Genomic DNA, 16,984 nt, shown 5'->3' with positions numbered 1-16,984 from the left:
TCAAACACTACCGCAAGGAAATAAGATTGTCAAACGAAGATGCGGTACGGTGGATCCATGGTATTCCTTTGGAGAAGTGGACTAGGGCATACGACAACGGTTAACGTTGGGGCCACATGACAACAAATCTTGTGGAATCAATGAACTCTGTCTTCAAAGGAATCCGTAACCTACCAATAATCGCTTTGGTGCATGCTACATGTTTCAGGCTAAGGGCGTTGTTTGAACCAGACGCTTAAAATGGAGTTCAGTGTTGCAATCTGGACAGTTGTTCAGTGATGCTTCGATGAAATTCATCAGACATGAAGCTGCCAAAGCAAACACACATGTGGTTACGGTCTTGACCGAAGTAAACGGTTGGTTTAGTGTTGTCGAGTCCATGGATCACAATGAGGGCATGCCGATGGGACAGTACAGAGTCGAACTAGATAGAGGTTAGTGCGACTGCAGAAAGTTCCAAGCCTTTCGTACCCCCGCTCCCATGTCCTTGCGGCATGCTCAAAGGTTCGAAGGGATCCATCATACTTGTTATCTGAAGTTTACAAAATCGTCAGTGTTTAAATGTTTAAAAATTAGTTTTTTCGTAGTGGCAAAAGAGGATTATTGGCCAGAATATCAAGGGGACATCGTCTGGAACAACGAAGTTATGCGAAGGAAGAAAAAGGGTCGCCCAAACAGCATCCGAATTCGAACCGAAATGGATACGGCGAACAAAATGGTTAGACTATGTAGTTCATTCCGTCAACTAGGTCACAATCGTAATAACTGTCCTAAGCACAACCAGATAAATTTACATGTACCTCTATTGCAATATATGAAAAATTAAATTTATTTCATATTAGACGTCTGTCTCGAAAGTACCATTGCATAAACAGTAACACATATAATTATAACAAATACAAGAACTATGCAATTACAACCAGCAAAACAATTTTGAACATGTAATGCATCATCCTACGAGCATCTTGGTCTGTCTTAATATCCACAATTCGCGTAATTCTCCGTGTTGGTTGAACGTGGACACAAGCCATTGTATTCTTCTAATCCGTTCACCCTCTCCAATTTCTCCCTCTAACCACTGTACAACGTCCGATTAAGACGTTCAAACATATTTGTGTTCCAAAGTCGAATCTGTACCAGAGCCGCAACGGCAGAAAATATTACATCAGCACTTTGTTTTTGAATGTATGCAGACATTGTTGAAACAGGGAAATTGAAATTGATGGTGGTTGAATTGTATTAGGAGATGAGTTTGAGTGAAAAACATTGCATCCAATGCGTGGTATTTATAGAGACGGAAAAAACATGTCGGCGCTTGAGGGATTGACGCCCACATGACCATCACATGCAGCTAGATGAATTAGCGCCCACACAACCAAATGCAAGTAGGCGCCACTAGAATTGACGCCTCCTCATGAGGCCCAATCCAGGCGCCACAAGTATTGGCGCCTCCTCATGAGGAGCGCAATGCATGCGCCAATGCTAGTGGCGCCTCCTCGTGAGGAGCGCAATGCATGCGCCAATGCTATTGACGCCTCCTCTTTATGCATTAGGGGTGCCCCAGTTCATCTGACGCATCCTCTACCAAACCTGGTTTTTTGATAATTTTTTTAAATAATTAGTTATTTTGAAAAAAAAAATAAAAATAATTATTATTTTGAAAAAAAATTCCAAACTTTACCTACTTCCACTTCAAGAACACCCATATTAATCCTATTTGAATCTGCTCAAACTTAAACAAAATTCAAGAAACCGATATCCTGAATTTCACAAAACTCCCAATATCTTTATATCTGAGTACAATTATCGTACTATGTAATCAAGCTTCATGTTAATCCTATTCATTGAGGATATGAACTCTACTATTTTCATTAACTTGTGCCATAAGACAATGATTCAATTAGTAAAAAATATGAGCATACAAAAGTATATAGACAATCATGAATATGGTATCTATCGGGTGTATATTACTGTCAACTGAATATGGTTTCAGAGTTATAGATATAACCAAAACCAACAATGCTTAAAACCAACAGTACAACAGTAACAATTGACCCCAAACTCCATATAATATAACTATACTTAATCCGATTCAAAGCCATAATTCAGAAAGAAAGGAAATAGCATAACAATAACCAATTTCTTTTTCTACATATCATTACAATGACATTCAAGATTAGCCCATGGTTCAAAAAGTTACAGAATAATTAAACCTATAATTTAAAGCCTAGTGTCGAGGGTGAGGCACAAATTGGTATTATTCTCCAGCTCAGCCATGTGATTATGCATGAAAAGGATACCACACTTTCTCTGGGAGAAGCAATTTAAGCATTCTAAGAGAAACATGAGAAATACTCATCAATCTGCATAAAAATGCTCAGTAGACATCAAAGAGTAAAGGTAATCAGAAGAACTGTTACCCATGGTTTTAAACTGCTTTCCACAAGAACGGCGACAGTAATTGTGACTACAAGTCTACAACCTATGCTTTTCAAGATCTCAACAACCACATCAAATCCAGCTATATCTGACTACAATATTCTACATATCAAATATCATAACATAACCACCACAACTGTAATTAAAAACCTTACTTATATGATAACAAGAGGTGCATAAAGTAAACCAGGGTGTTACAATTTGATTACATTACATGTTTTAACTGAACCAAAATAAAAAACATAACAAACAGGCTTTTCCTTTCTGTTTTACAGGTAAACCGAATGCTAAATTAAGCCGATAAATAAGAGACTCGTCTGTCATCACTCATTAACTACGAAAATATGGAATACACAAAAATGCTCATCACCAATTCACCACCACTATCACTAATTACTACCACAATAACTAATAACTAGCATGTGCTTGTGATCAAAACCATAAACACATCCAACCAAGCCAACAACATATAAACAATTTCATCAATTACACCATATCTTGATAAAAACAAAAAATTGCCATTTAGATCTATGAAACACTGGCACATATATAGACACGACACACAGGACTAGTTGAATAATGCGGTAATGCGGAATACCAAACACACACCTTCAATCTGAAGTGTCAATGCTACATAGTCATGATCAATCATCATCATCATGATCACTCTCATCACTGAAATACCCAGCTTTCTTCCCTTTCTTCTTCGTCTTGTTGTTGTCCAAACCCTCATCATCATTTCTGTTTCTCCCCAGCAACCTTTCACTCGCTTCATCATCCACAACAGAAGCCCAATTATCGTCAAACTTCTCCCAGCAATCTGACCACCTCCTCCTCCTCCTCATCACCTTCCTCCTCCCCATCCCTATCCCTCAGCCCACTAAATCCCCGTCGCGGCTTCTTAGGCTAAGGCCGCGGCCTCGGCCCCAACTGATTCTTAGGACACTCATACGACAAATGACCATGCCCCCACACTCATAACACAAAGCAATCTCAGTATTGTACACGCGCTTCCGAATAAACTCCGGAGCACGTCCATTATCAGCAGCAATAGAAGCAGTTAGAGTCCTTCCATTGAGAATCTTCTTATTCATCTCCGCCACGGCGCGTTGGGCGTCATTACGAGAAACGAATTGGACAAACGCGACACCGCGACTTAGGCGCGTGTGACGGTCTTTGAGAACGGTTACACGCGCGATGCGGCCGAAAGTAGAGAAGAGCGTATGGAGATCGGAGTTTGTTAGGGAGTAATCTAGATTAGAAACGTATAGCGTCGATTTTGATGGTGCTAAGGGTTCACCTGTGCCTCCTATTGATGTTCCTTTGTTGTTCGGTTTTGATTGGGGTTGATTACTGGATGTGGTGCCGGTGGTGGTGTTGGGGGTAGAGACGAAGCGCAGTATTGGTAGTAGTAAACGTCGTCGTCTTCATCGTTGTCGCTGTGTTTTCGTTTGTGTTTCTTCTTGCTTGACATTTTTTTCGGTTCAGGTTTTTTGTTTCTGGCAACGGGGTTCGGTTTCCGGCGACGGAATTAGTTCTCCGATGCTTCTTTAATCTATAGAGGAAATCTGAGAGTGGAGAGATTCTATAATGCGTTTGAGAAACCCTAGAGAAGTGAAGCGAAACTCCAAGCGGATCTGGACATGGATCCGGATATTTTGGATTGGTTTTATATATGGTTTTATCCATTCTTATTTTTTATAAGCAGTACTATCCATATGTAAATGGACAACTTGCTCACCGCCAGAGTACTTGTAAAGATAGCATAAAACTAAAAATTATTATGTTTTAATATTTTTTTATTTAATTGGTCAGCCACCCATCTGCATATATAAATTTTAATAATTTTTTGTTATTATGATGCTAGATTTTTTAAGACAAAATTTCTAGTTCGTTAGATATACAATTTTATTATATTATTTTAGATTATATTTTAATATCTTAAGATAAATAGAGTTATTGAAATTTAGCAAAAATAGAATAGAGTGAAATAGAAATTTTATTACTTTATTATTTGAATAATTAGCGATAAAAACAAAGTAAGTTTTTGATTCTGCTCATATAAAAGAGAAACAATACTGATGGAAAGTGATGAAAATTTCATTCTGCTCATATTAAAGGGAACAATACTCGTAGAAAGTGATCAATACTAGTAGAAAGTGATGTAATTTTTTATTCCTCATATCTAAGGGAAACAATGCTAATGAAAGTGATGAAATGAAATAAAATAGAATAATAAAATTTATTATACTGGATCTGATTTTAATTAACTCAAACAATGTAATCTTATTCTATTTCATCTCATATCACTTCATATCATCTCATTGCATCAATTTAAGCAAAACCTTAGTCTAATAACTTCAGTTTCACAACATTTAAAAACTCTTATGTAGAATTTGTCCAGAATTGAAGAGGACTCATCTCTTACTAGAAACTCAACAAATAATTTGTTTTCAAAAGTAATGCTTTATTTATACGCTTAGATTATGTTTGGACATCTTAAAATGAAGATATAAGAATAAAAATGAACATAGTGAATCAACAAAATTAGAAGTACATACGATTAAAATGCATCAAAATCGATGACATCTTTTTAAATTTATTGAACTTTTCGCATTAGACTTTTTTCTATTGTATTATTTTTCAACATCATTTAATTTCTAGAACTCATGAATCCTATCCAAAAAAGCAAAGTTCTCACTCAGATGTTTCTTCCTTAAGACGTTCTCTCCATTCTACGAATGTTGGTGGTAGAGGACACCCTCGTTTCAAATAAGCTTGTATAAAATGCATCTTAGTAGCAATCTGTCTAATCAAGACAACCCGGTCATTTAAATTATTTGGAGGGCAACTTAGCAGAGGGAAAACGATTTACGAAAAACTATGTCTTGTTAACTAAACTAAAACTCAGTCATATACATTTGATATAAGAATCAAAGGATTTTGAATAGCTTGTATTTGTGCATTAGTCATATAGAGTCGCATGTAATTGTCGCACCTCAAAAAAAGATGATAATGCGATCCCTCGCGATAGGATACGGAAAAGGAGGCTCTAGCACTGGTTTGTTGTGCGCATTAGAAAGGATATAGGAATAGGAAAATATCGAGAAAACCTTTAGAAATAAGAATAATGGTTGTCGTTACCATATTCGGGTTTGGGAGTCGATTACGCAAGGGGAAGGTATTAGCACCCCTCACGTCCGTTGTACTCAACGGGAACCTTTTAGTCTGATTTTGCTATTTGACTGTTAATTGACTGTTTATCTGCTTGCTTCGAGTAATTAGAATCGATGATAGATGTGGATGAAGACCTCAGGATGAGGGAAATGGGAGGTTTTTTATTAGTGTGCTCGCAAAGATACAGCAATCTCTTGCCTACGTATCCTTATGGTGCAATAAGGAAATCAGAGCATTCGTAGTTCGGGCTACTACGAATATTGGTTGTGTTTTGTTTTGATGAACGACTGTGTAGGTCGGCGTTCTAACGGCTAAACATTGGCTTGTCTACTCTCGGTGGAGGCTCTAGCACTGGTTTGTTGTGCGCATTAGAAAGGATTGACAGTGTTCTTTTTGAAAGGGTTTTGGTCACGCGGGGGTGACGAGTTGAATTGACGTGTTTGGATTTGATTGGTTTCGATCGCTCGAGGGCGAGAAGTTAGGTTTGATTTGTTGATGATTTGAGGAACGACGAAAGATTGAGCAATATGGTGTACACCAATCGTTCAATTCTTTCGAGGAATAATAAGGCGTGCGCCTTCTATTCCCTTTTCGTTCGAATTGTTTTGAAAGTTTGTTTGTGGATGTTGAATACGCACGGTAGTGAGGCGTACGCCTCCTACTTGCTTATTCAAAGAATAACGAGGCGTACGCCACCTATTCCCTTATCCAAGTTTATTTAACGTGTTTTAGTCGGAAGTCGATAATTTGTGCAATATGGCGTACGCCAATTATCCAAATAATCGAGAGACGGTGACGCGTACGCCTCCCATCTTTTATCACCCGAGGTTTAAATTGTAAAAAGATATGTTTAGATATTGTATTCGATTTATGAAGATAGCTTGAATTTTGGGTTGGTAGGTTTGGATTTGTCGATGATTTGAGCAAGGTGGCGTACGCCAATTATTCAAATAATCAAGGAGTGGTGAGGCGTACGCCTCCCATTCTCTATTGAAGTTGTATAGTTTATTTTGTAAAATTGGGTTTGATATAAGAGGTGATTTGAGTTTATTCGATTGTGTTTTAAGTTTGATGACAAAAACTCGAGCAATGTGGCGTACGCCAATTATTCGAATAATCGAAAGATAGTGAGGCGTACGCCTCCTATCCTCTTTATTATCATAAATTTAGAATTAAATGTTTTAGAATTTGTAGTTGATTTGGAAAATGATTTGAATATGATGGTTGAAGTTTAGAAATAATTTGAATTTAGAACCTATGTTTGATTTGAAATTATATGATTATTAGGGTTTTAATTGAATGACGAAAATCCGAGCAATATGGCGTACGCCAATTATTCGAATAATCGAGAGATAATGAAGCGGATGCTCACTATTCTCCTTTTCATTCAAAGATTAATTATTAAAAATAAAACTTTTAGAATTTATAATTAATTGGTGGAGTGATTTTAATTTTATGGGGTTTTAGGGTTTTAAATGAATGACGAAAATCCGAGCAATATGGCGTACGCCAATTGTTCGAATAGTCGAGAGATAGTGAAGCGGAGGCTTACTATTCTCCTTTTCATTCAAAATTAAATTAAATAATTTTTAAGAGAATACTATTTAAATACGGTGAATTTGAATTTATTTAGAATTAATATACTTTCGGGAAAGACTATTTGGTATTGGACCAACGTCAAACTTATTTATTAGAAAATAAAGTAAATTATTTGTTGACGTTAACCATTAATCCACCATTTAACTAATTATAATATTATAACAAGATAAAAAGGAGAGTTGAAAATAGTAATCGAAACCGAACTAATAAATATTTCTAATATAAGTGTTATCTTAATTTTAATTAAAACAATCAAGAATAGCTCATAAACCAAGTAGACCAAATTGGAATGTTTGGGAAATAAATAAAAAGTTAGGCCCTAAACATTGGATCAAAGAAGGCCCAAGGGACTTAAAGTAGTGTTATTTTCGGGATGGGCCACAAGGCCCAAAATCCTCTCCTACTCAGCCAAGTGGTACCGCCGAGAAGAGAAAAGGTTGGCCTCGGTTTACCTACCGCCACGCGCATCATTGTTCATTGATAACATCATAAAGATTTTGGGAACATAATCTGACAGCACCCAAGTATCTATCATCAATAACATTAATTTACTCTTAATAATATTTTAAAAGAAGAAACAATCACCCCTTAAAGCAAAGAAATAAATCAAAATAATTTTGTCTCTCTCTCTTAAAACGACTCTTCATTCTTTCTGGAAAATATCCTCTCCCTATTAAATCGTGTGCATGGTCCCAATCCAAAACTGCAGAGAGAGAATTTTTTTTGAAAGGAAACCGATGAACACCCTTCGGTGTTCATCCTCAAACAAACCAGGACTCGAACATGAAGTTCAAAACTTCCAACGTGACAAACGACCACAATCCCCTCAAACCTCCAAATCCTCGACGGGATCTAGAAAACAGTAGCGAATCGGAACCTCAAAGGAAAACCTAATCTTAGCTTCTAACCCGTTTTCTATATCACAATCAACAGCAGAAATTAACGAGTTAAAATACAAGGTCAGAGCACTTTAAAGCAAAATAAAAGGGAAAGATTCCGCCGGAGCATCGTAGCCCCGACGAAGACCTGACGGCCATGATTACCTTCGGTGAGTATGTATGACGTTGTCCCTCTTCTTTTGCTTGTTGTTTCAAGTTTCTTCCTTTTCTTTCTATCCTTCTGTATCCACTCCTTATTTTCTGTCTGATTCTGACTTTCTCCTCTAATTAATTGTCATTTCCTTTTGCACGCGATTGAAGGGGTCAAGCTCTTCAAACCCTAATTTTCAGTGTGAAAATCAAAGTTGAAATACAGAGTTTTAGCGGAGCTTTTCGGTGTAAGGTTCGTTTGGGATTTCAGCAGAGTGACGGTATTTTTCTTCTCTCCTTTTTCAATCGATTAGCTTTCCTTTTTATAGAGTGAAATGAGCTCCCCAAAATCATATGTGGATCCTTGGCAGATGGTGCAAAAAGGAATCATTCTGTTAGCATGAAAACTTTCTTTAGATTTTGGTGGGGACCAATGTAAATGTGGTAGGAAACGGATTTGATTGTGGTCCCAAAAAATCTCCAAATGCGTGGCCGTCTTCACTGAATCTCCCATCTAGTTTTTACTGCGGTGAAATCTTCAACAATTGAGGTAAGGAAATTGGTATTTACTGGCATATATTTTAACCTTAATTGATGACTTCTCAACTTCGATTCACAACACTTCTTCCGTTTTTGCTTATGTGAGGACTTAATACATTTAGGTATGAATTGCTGCTCAAGTATTTTCAAATCCTCTGAATCTTTGCCTTTGGTTTATCATAACAATTGTGTGCTTACAAGTCTTATGACCATTAAATTGATGCCATGTTTGATACTTGGTTTGGTATTTGGTAGGTGATCTGAATGATATTCAGGATGCTTGATGATACTTGTATGGATGTTAACCTTGTTGATGGATGAGCTTGGATTGCTAGTCTGTTGTGTTTTACATGGTGGTAGTCATGATTGCTCCTGTGATTCTATTACCATGAGGTTAGTCATATGCTGAAAACCTGTTAACTTGGAATGTGATGTTGTTAGCTATTGTGTTAGAAGTTTGAATGAAATTTTGCTATGGTAATGATTATTTTTGTTTTGGATACTTTGCTTGTGCGTGAGCTGATTTGTGGGTTGCTATGCTTGGTGATGCAGTAGTGGTTTGTGCAGTTTTTAGATCGTATATTTGATCAAGGTTAGATGGTTTGGTAACAGGTTTCTTCTTGTCATGGTTCAACATCTGTCATGGTTCTCTGATAATAGGTTCTATTGTAACATGTTTTTTTTTGAAGCATACCCTGGCACTGTTTTGGTTTGGAGCATTATGGCATTTAAACCAATCCCGTCTTTAATTGATGATTCATAATGCAATGGTCCTGCCGCTATAGTTAAACCTTATGTCCCAAAAAGGTGAATCTTTAAATGTATCCTCATTTCCATGTGTAGGCTAAGAGATACTCTCAACTGTGTTTAGCATGTTAGTTTTCTCGATTGTTTAACATCTCTGCTACCGACCAAATCCCTATCTAGTTATTAACATCAACATTCTGGAACTGAATCATTTGTCTTGGAGTTGTTAACCATCCTGCCATTGAAGGACAATCATGTTGCCAAGGTCTACAACATGGCCTGCTGTGGGAGGAATACTCTGAACTTGCGTCTGTAGATGTTTTTTGTTTTTTGGGTGTGACGGCTTGTTTTTGCTATTTTGCCGTTCGGCAGCTTGTGACAGTTTTTCTTCTTTTGATCATAATCTCTTTGGGAAAATCCTTACTCATTATTTCTTTGAATCCTGCAGGTTTCACTCATGATACCAAGTTTACTGCTTCTGGAAGTGTTTTGGTGAAGAGAGTGCATGGAGTTGTCGTGGTCAACTGTCATGATGTTTTAAGCTTATATACTTTTTTATTGTAATGTCCTCAAGTATTTAGATCATAGGCCATGGCTGTGTGTAAATCATGAGGTCTACCAATATAACTGTAAACTATGCCCCTTACAAAATTTATTCTTAGAAGGATCGTGCCCATATGGAAAAAGAATGGTTTTGTACATCTAAATTTGTATTTTTTGATCAAAAGTAACATTATTATGAAGTCCATAGAAAACTGTTGCATTTTCTTTCTATAGGAATTAAAAGACATTGAATCTAAATCCTCAGGAAATTTTCTCAAGTCAGGACCAGGAAATGAAAATCCTAGGCCATCCGTTAAATAGCTCTTTAGACGTGGCCCGAGATGAGTAGAAAAAATGCTCATTTAATAAGAATGCTCGCCATGAGACGTGATGGACCATAATAATGCACCAATCTTGTAGGTCGGCCAAAAGGACTTGTTGATATGAATCAATTTGTACTTATGAACCAAATGATGCTTTTTATAATCTTGAATTAATGAGACGTGAGCCTTCGAGGCAACCTATGCATGGAGTAGATGATGTCATTGACTACAATGACATGTACCATGCTCAATGAATGAATAACAATAATATGCATCTTAATCCAGTGATCCACTTAATAAACAAAAGCTTCTTTGTGATTATTCTAATCAGTTGATTATAGTGGATTAAATCTGTGTGTATAAGGTGAAATCACTTTGGAGGGTGGACTATAGTAGCTTTGAGTTTCAAGCGAACGATAATAAAATACTTGTGTTTTTATCTCTTTGTTATTAACTTTTAAGTGGTGTTCTTGAGTTGGTAAAAAACTTTTGTTCTATAAAACTCAATTCTAACCCCCTTTCTTATGTTTTTCACACCTTCGGGGTTTGTTTTAATTCTGACGGGGCTACCACTAGCAGATTGCTTACTAAGTGTGGGGGTGTTTTTCGTGACAGTCAAGAAAGATAACTTTGTGGCTTTCATAAGACTATTGGTGATTGCAATAGTCTTGCTACAGAATTCTGGGGTGTCCTTATGGGTTTGGAGCTTGCTTGGAAGAGAGATTTCAAGAACCTTATTGTTCAAGATGGCAAAAAGACAGTAGCAGATGCTCTCCAAGGGTCGCCTTTGAAGTCTAAACAAGGTTCTACTTTGGCTAGGCATATTCTTCTTCTCCTTCAGTATTTTAAAGAAGTGCATTCATTCACATTTTTAGAAAAACTATTAAGTGTGCTGATTTCTTAACCAAACTAGATTTGTCCAGTTTTGATGGTTGTATCTGATTCGATGATAATTTTTTTAGTAACGGTTCAAATGTCTATGAGACATGCTGCCTAATGTCTCCTCATTTTAGACCTTTGATCCTCCCGTTTTACTAATAAATAAATATATATTTGATTAAACAAACTTAAAAAATTATTATTTTTATTATATGAGTTAAATAGTTTAAGTTTCAAATTCTGAAACGTCCCCAAAAAAAACTATTTACTTACATTCTGAATTTAAAAGAATATACATTTCAAATTCTGAGTTGTCACCAAAAAAAATTCTATCAATGAAAGCCCTAATCGTCACCAAAAATATATATTATATTTTATATTTCAAAGAATTTAAATTTCAGATTCTGAATTTATTACCATCAATTACATCTAAAATTATTAGATTACTTTTCACAATATAAATTCATAATTTAAAAAACAAATACTTTTAAAATTACTGACTTAAATTTATTTATTTATCTTCTATTTTGCTAAAATTATATTTTTTTACTCTCCAATTTTTAAAACTAATATTTTGGTTCGCTATTGAACAACGCTGCATTATTTTTAGTTTTCAAAACTTTACTTTCATTAGAGAGGTACTTCATTTCAAAATTATTTTACCAAACAAAAATTATCTCAAAATAAACATCATTTTACTTTTTCAATATCAATTTCTTTCAGAATGCCATTAAATAATTAAAACTTCTTTCAAGTCATTAGTCTCCTATACATTTATGACAATTTATAAAAACCTTAAACTATTCTTATTTTAGGATGGAATGAGTAAGCAATCAATAGACATTTATGAACTAATAAAATATATCATTGTTTTTATAATTAATTTTATTTTTTGTTTTATTTGTATTAAAATATTACAAATATATTAAAACAAACTTTTAGAATTTTTTTTCAAAATAACCATTATTTTCAAAAATAATTCCAAAATAACCAATTATTCAAAAATATTACCAAAATAATCAGGTTTGATAGAGGATGCGGCAATACTTGACCATCATAACTCATAGCCTTTAGGAATACTTGAGCTTTATCCATCAATACCTTAGCAAGAATACCCTTAACTCCATTCCTTGTTTCTAGGACAATGTCTGATTTCTTTAAATGTAAGGCTGCAGCAATGACTTCAGGTTTAGGCTCTTTTTCAAAGCTTGTGAAGGGTTTCTGATCAAGAATAGGTATACCCAGAAGCTTGTAGAACTCTTCCATTGTAGGAACCAGCTGATAGTCGGGAAATGTGAAGCAATGATGTTTAGGGTCAAAGAACTGAAACAGGACACTCATCATGTCTTCATTGAACCCTGAAGTGGCTAGATTCAGTAGGTGACCATGCCTCTTGATGAACTGGGAGTTTTCGGAAACTTGAGAGACCAATTCCTTAAGCTTAGGAGGTATTCCTACAAAGTTGATCCGGATAGTATTCCTACGAGCAGAAGCCATGACCTGCAACAAAGAACAAAGATAAATCCTTTGGTCCTTGAAATGGTTAGTGAAAATGCTATGCTTATGATGCATGATGATGCTATGATGTTATGCTCAATCACAAACATGTGGCACACACAAACAAGTCACACAATAGCCCTAGGTTTGAAGGCTTGCATGAGGTTTAAAGGTAAGTACCCTCCCCTGAAGTTTAGTTGATTCATCCTGTCCTACAAAAGTAACCAGGTTCTAAGGGATATCAAAATCATTGACCCTTCACAAGGGTGGTTGTTCAGTAGGCAACTTACTTGCCAACCAAAACCCTCCAAGTTTAGGATCTCAATGAGTGTAGTATCGAGTATCAACCAACTTCAGTCTTCACCAAAGCCGGTTATCTCACTACTTTCTAAAGGCCAAGATGGGATGACTAGGGTTCTAAAAGTCAGTTAGTGTATTGACAACATATGGCAGCCTCATATTATCCTCAACTTGCTTAAGGAACATAAGCACCAACCAAGAAGTCACACTAACTATGGCCACCAGATCAACCATATCGATATACGCCGTATAGTTTCCTTGGTCTATTTCCATTTACCTAAGGTACACTAGATCCGGGTTAGGGTCTTTCACACATAAGAGCACCAACAGATAAGTATAAAGCAAACAAGGCAAACAATTTTAAAGTGATCTAATTCCTAAGGGTACCCCTCTTTTATTAGATCCCCAGCAGAGTCGCCAGTTCTGTAACACGGTGGGAGAACTGACTTTAGTTAAATGTTGCGGATAGCAAGAGTCGCCACCGACTTTTATTTTATCCAAAAGGAAAGGACATAAAAGAATAGGAAAGACCTTAAAAAGATTTTGAGTTCGGGGGGTAGGTTATACAAAGGGAAGGTATTAGCACCCTTTATATCCATGGTTATCCATGGGCTCTTAGTTACTTAGCTCACTTTGTTTGTTTGCAAGAGTGTAGTGTGTGATTAGAAAAATTTCTTTAAGTACTTTGTAATGACCCTCGTATGGGTGTATACAAAGCCTAGTTTAGAAATTGTGAGGTGTACAAGTAATTTTGAAAAGTGTGAGCAAGTAACTATGAGATACCTACCCTAGATTAAGTCTTTCGTGTTCTCTTATATTCTTTCAATGGTAAGACTGTCCCTATTATTAAGGAATAGGTAGTCATTACCTTGGATGTGTTTAAGGGACGGGCGTAGGGTCATCGTATGGTCAATGAAGGCAACATAAGGGGTGTCTTTAGCAACTCGTAGGGACTATCATCATGTTTACCGAAGGGACAAGATCATTATATCGTAGGCAACCTCGTAGGGACTTGATCTTTTAAGTTTATAGGGACTTGATGATTTTTCTGTTTGAAGGGACTTTGCTTAAGACACCCCTATTTTCGAGGGACCTGACCATTTAAAGAAGGCAACCAAGAGGAATACCCTAGGAAGTACAGATGGCGATCAAAGATCGACTTACGTGTGTGAGTGTTATTTTTCAGATATTTGTCTTGAATTTAATTTTCTAAGTTCAATTATTTACAGTTAGTTTTTTTTTGCACTCCCTAAATTACTAACCACGCAATAAATATTTACAAAAATAAAAGCAAGAAAAATAAATTCCTAAACTATTACATGGCTATGGGACAGATACATAATAATCAGGCGAGAAAGAATAAATTTACAACCTATACATTTGTTCCTAATATTATAAATAAAACAAAATTAAAATAAGGAAAATAATGAAGCAAAAATAGAATAGATAAAAGCAAATAATAATAAAATAATAAATAAACCATGGTAATAAAGCAATAATAAAATAACAATAATAATAAAGTGATAATAAAAAGGTTAGAATTTTAAAAGAAATTATTTTAGGTTAAACAAGTTAGACTTTTTTTTTAGAAGCTATTAGAAAAATATGAGTTTAAAATAAATCAGTAATAATAAAAGAATTTAAAATACATTAATGTACAAATTACAAAATAAAAGAGTTATATGAAAAAATATTAAGTTAGTTATTTACAAAATAAATAAAGATTATAGAAAATATCAAATTATTAGATTAATAGGTTTATTATTATTATTCAATTAGAAAAATGGACAATTAGATTTTATTTACAAAATATATAAGGATTTATTATTATAAGTAAGTAATAAAAAAAGTTATTAAAATAGTTAGTATTTATTATTTATTTACAAAAAAATATAAAGGTTATAGAAAAAATATTAAATAATTAATTTAGTAGGTTTTCACGCCCTACATTACTAAACCACGCAGTTAATATAGGATCAAGGGCAGGAATTTAAATGGCAGAAAAATAAAACCCTAATTATTACAACGCTTTGGTGCAGTTACATAATAAAGATGGCGAAAAGTAAAACTGAAAATATTACGAGTTAAAACTTAAAATATTACAAGGGCGAAGCAGTTACAGTGTATGAATAACATAAAAATGAGTGAAAATAGGAAATAATAATAAGGTTTGTTAAGGATTAAGAAAAGGTTTATGGTTTAGAGGAAACAACACGGTTAAAGTTTTAGGTTTGAAATTTAGAGTTTGTGGCGAAATTGTCAGGGTTTAGAAAAAATCAGGGTAGTTAGTTATGAAAAAAATGTGCAGATCTAAATATATGTATATAAAAAAACAAAAAAATATGAATTAAAAAACAACGGCGTCGCTAGCGCAAAATTGCGATCATCGCAACTGGATCGGATAACACAAATGTCACGCCTCATACACGTATATGTGAAAACGGCGTATTGACACGATCCGATCCGAAAACATAATCAAATTATAACATAAAATAGAAATATATATATACTAGTTACATATATGAACATGTATTTGAAACACAGTAACAAATATATCAACAAAATAGATAAAGTATATATCATATATAAACTATTATCAAACTGTGTGTACAATAGTATAGATCAGCCACTCTCAGTTTCTCTTTTTTGTTCTGTCTTTCTGCCTCTCTCTATCAGTCATGCTAGTAAATATATATAGGAACAAATTAGGTTAATGATAATGGGCCTAAGTTTATTTTGAAACCCAATATTAAATTAAAAACTGAATAAAGTTAAATAATTAAAATAGTTAAAATTAAAATAAAAACTAATTAACCTATTTATTTATTCTAGACCCAATATAAAAATAAATAGACTCAAAAAAAATAAAAGTCGGGCACCAAAATGCTCGAAAAAAATAAAATGAACACGTCAAAATAATCAGCGCGAAATAAATGACTCGGAAAAATAGAGCGTTTGGTCGGATTTTGCAATAAAAATTATGACCGTTTAAACTGCTCAGACTGATCAACATATGACCAAAAATAGTCGTAAAAATATTTTTAGCATGTCAAATTAAACCACGTGAACCGCAGATTAATGTTACCGACATTTGCAAACTTAAACTTGACATTTTTTGTTGACTAATTTTAGGCACAGTTAAAAAGTTAATTTGACCAGTCTGTTTGTAAATTCCGAGAAATTATTCCGGCTAATATTAAGACAGAAAAAAATGTTATGCTATGAAGATGATGCAAATGAATGTGAAACGAAAAATTGGTTAGAGTTAAAAGTAGAGGGCAAATTTTGGGGTGCAACAGTTGCCCCTGTTCAATTTTCTGAAACCTGAGGAGTTAGATTGGCCTGTGTGCCATTCGTGACTTGGAAGGTTGAAGGGGATTGAACACAAAAGCCCAAAAATTTGCACTCGCCGGTGCGTAGAGTAACACTGATGACTGGTTGTATATGCTTAAGTGGGCTTGAAGATGCCACTTGGGAGAACTGGAGATGGGCTTATAGATGCCATCCATAATATCAGGAGGTGATAATATCTTGATGTTGATACTGGATATCAGTACTAGGTCTTCGTATAGGCCGTCTCTGAATCGTATCTAAGAACACACTTTTAATTTAAGTCCCAGAACCAAATCTTCGTGGCGATTTCTTTCTGAATTAAGTATCAGCACTAGACCTTCGTATAGATCGTCTCTGAACTGTTTCGAATTGTTGAATAGACCAGTAAAAATAAATCTTCGTGATGATTATCTCTTCTAGAAATATCCTGGATTAGGGAATAGATCTTCGTATAAACCGTTTGCCTAATATCCAAGAACAAAAGAGTGTCACGATGAAATCTCCTGAAAATATCCTGGACTAGGGAATAGATCTTTGTATAGACCGTTTGCCTAATATCCAAGAACAAAAGAGTGTCAG

This window comes from Lathyrus oleraceus, chromosome 4, assembly GCF_024323335.1.
Source record: "Lathyrus oleraceus cultivar Zhongwan6 chromosome 4, CAAS_Psat_ZW6_1.0, whole genome shotgun sequence".
Classification (NCBI taxonomy): Eukaryota; Viridiplantae; Streptophyta; class Magnoliopsida; order Fabales; family Fabaceae; genus Lathyrus; species Lathyrus oleraceus.
Note: the sequence above shows the minus strand (reverse complement) of the source record.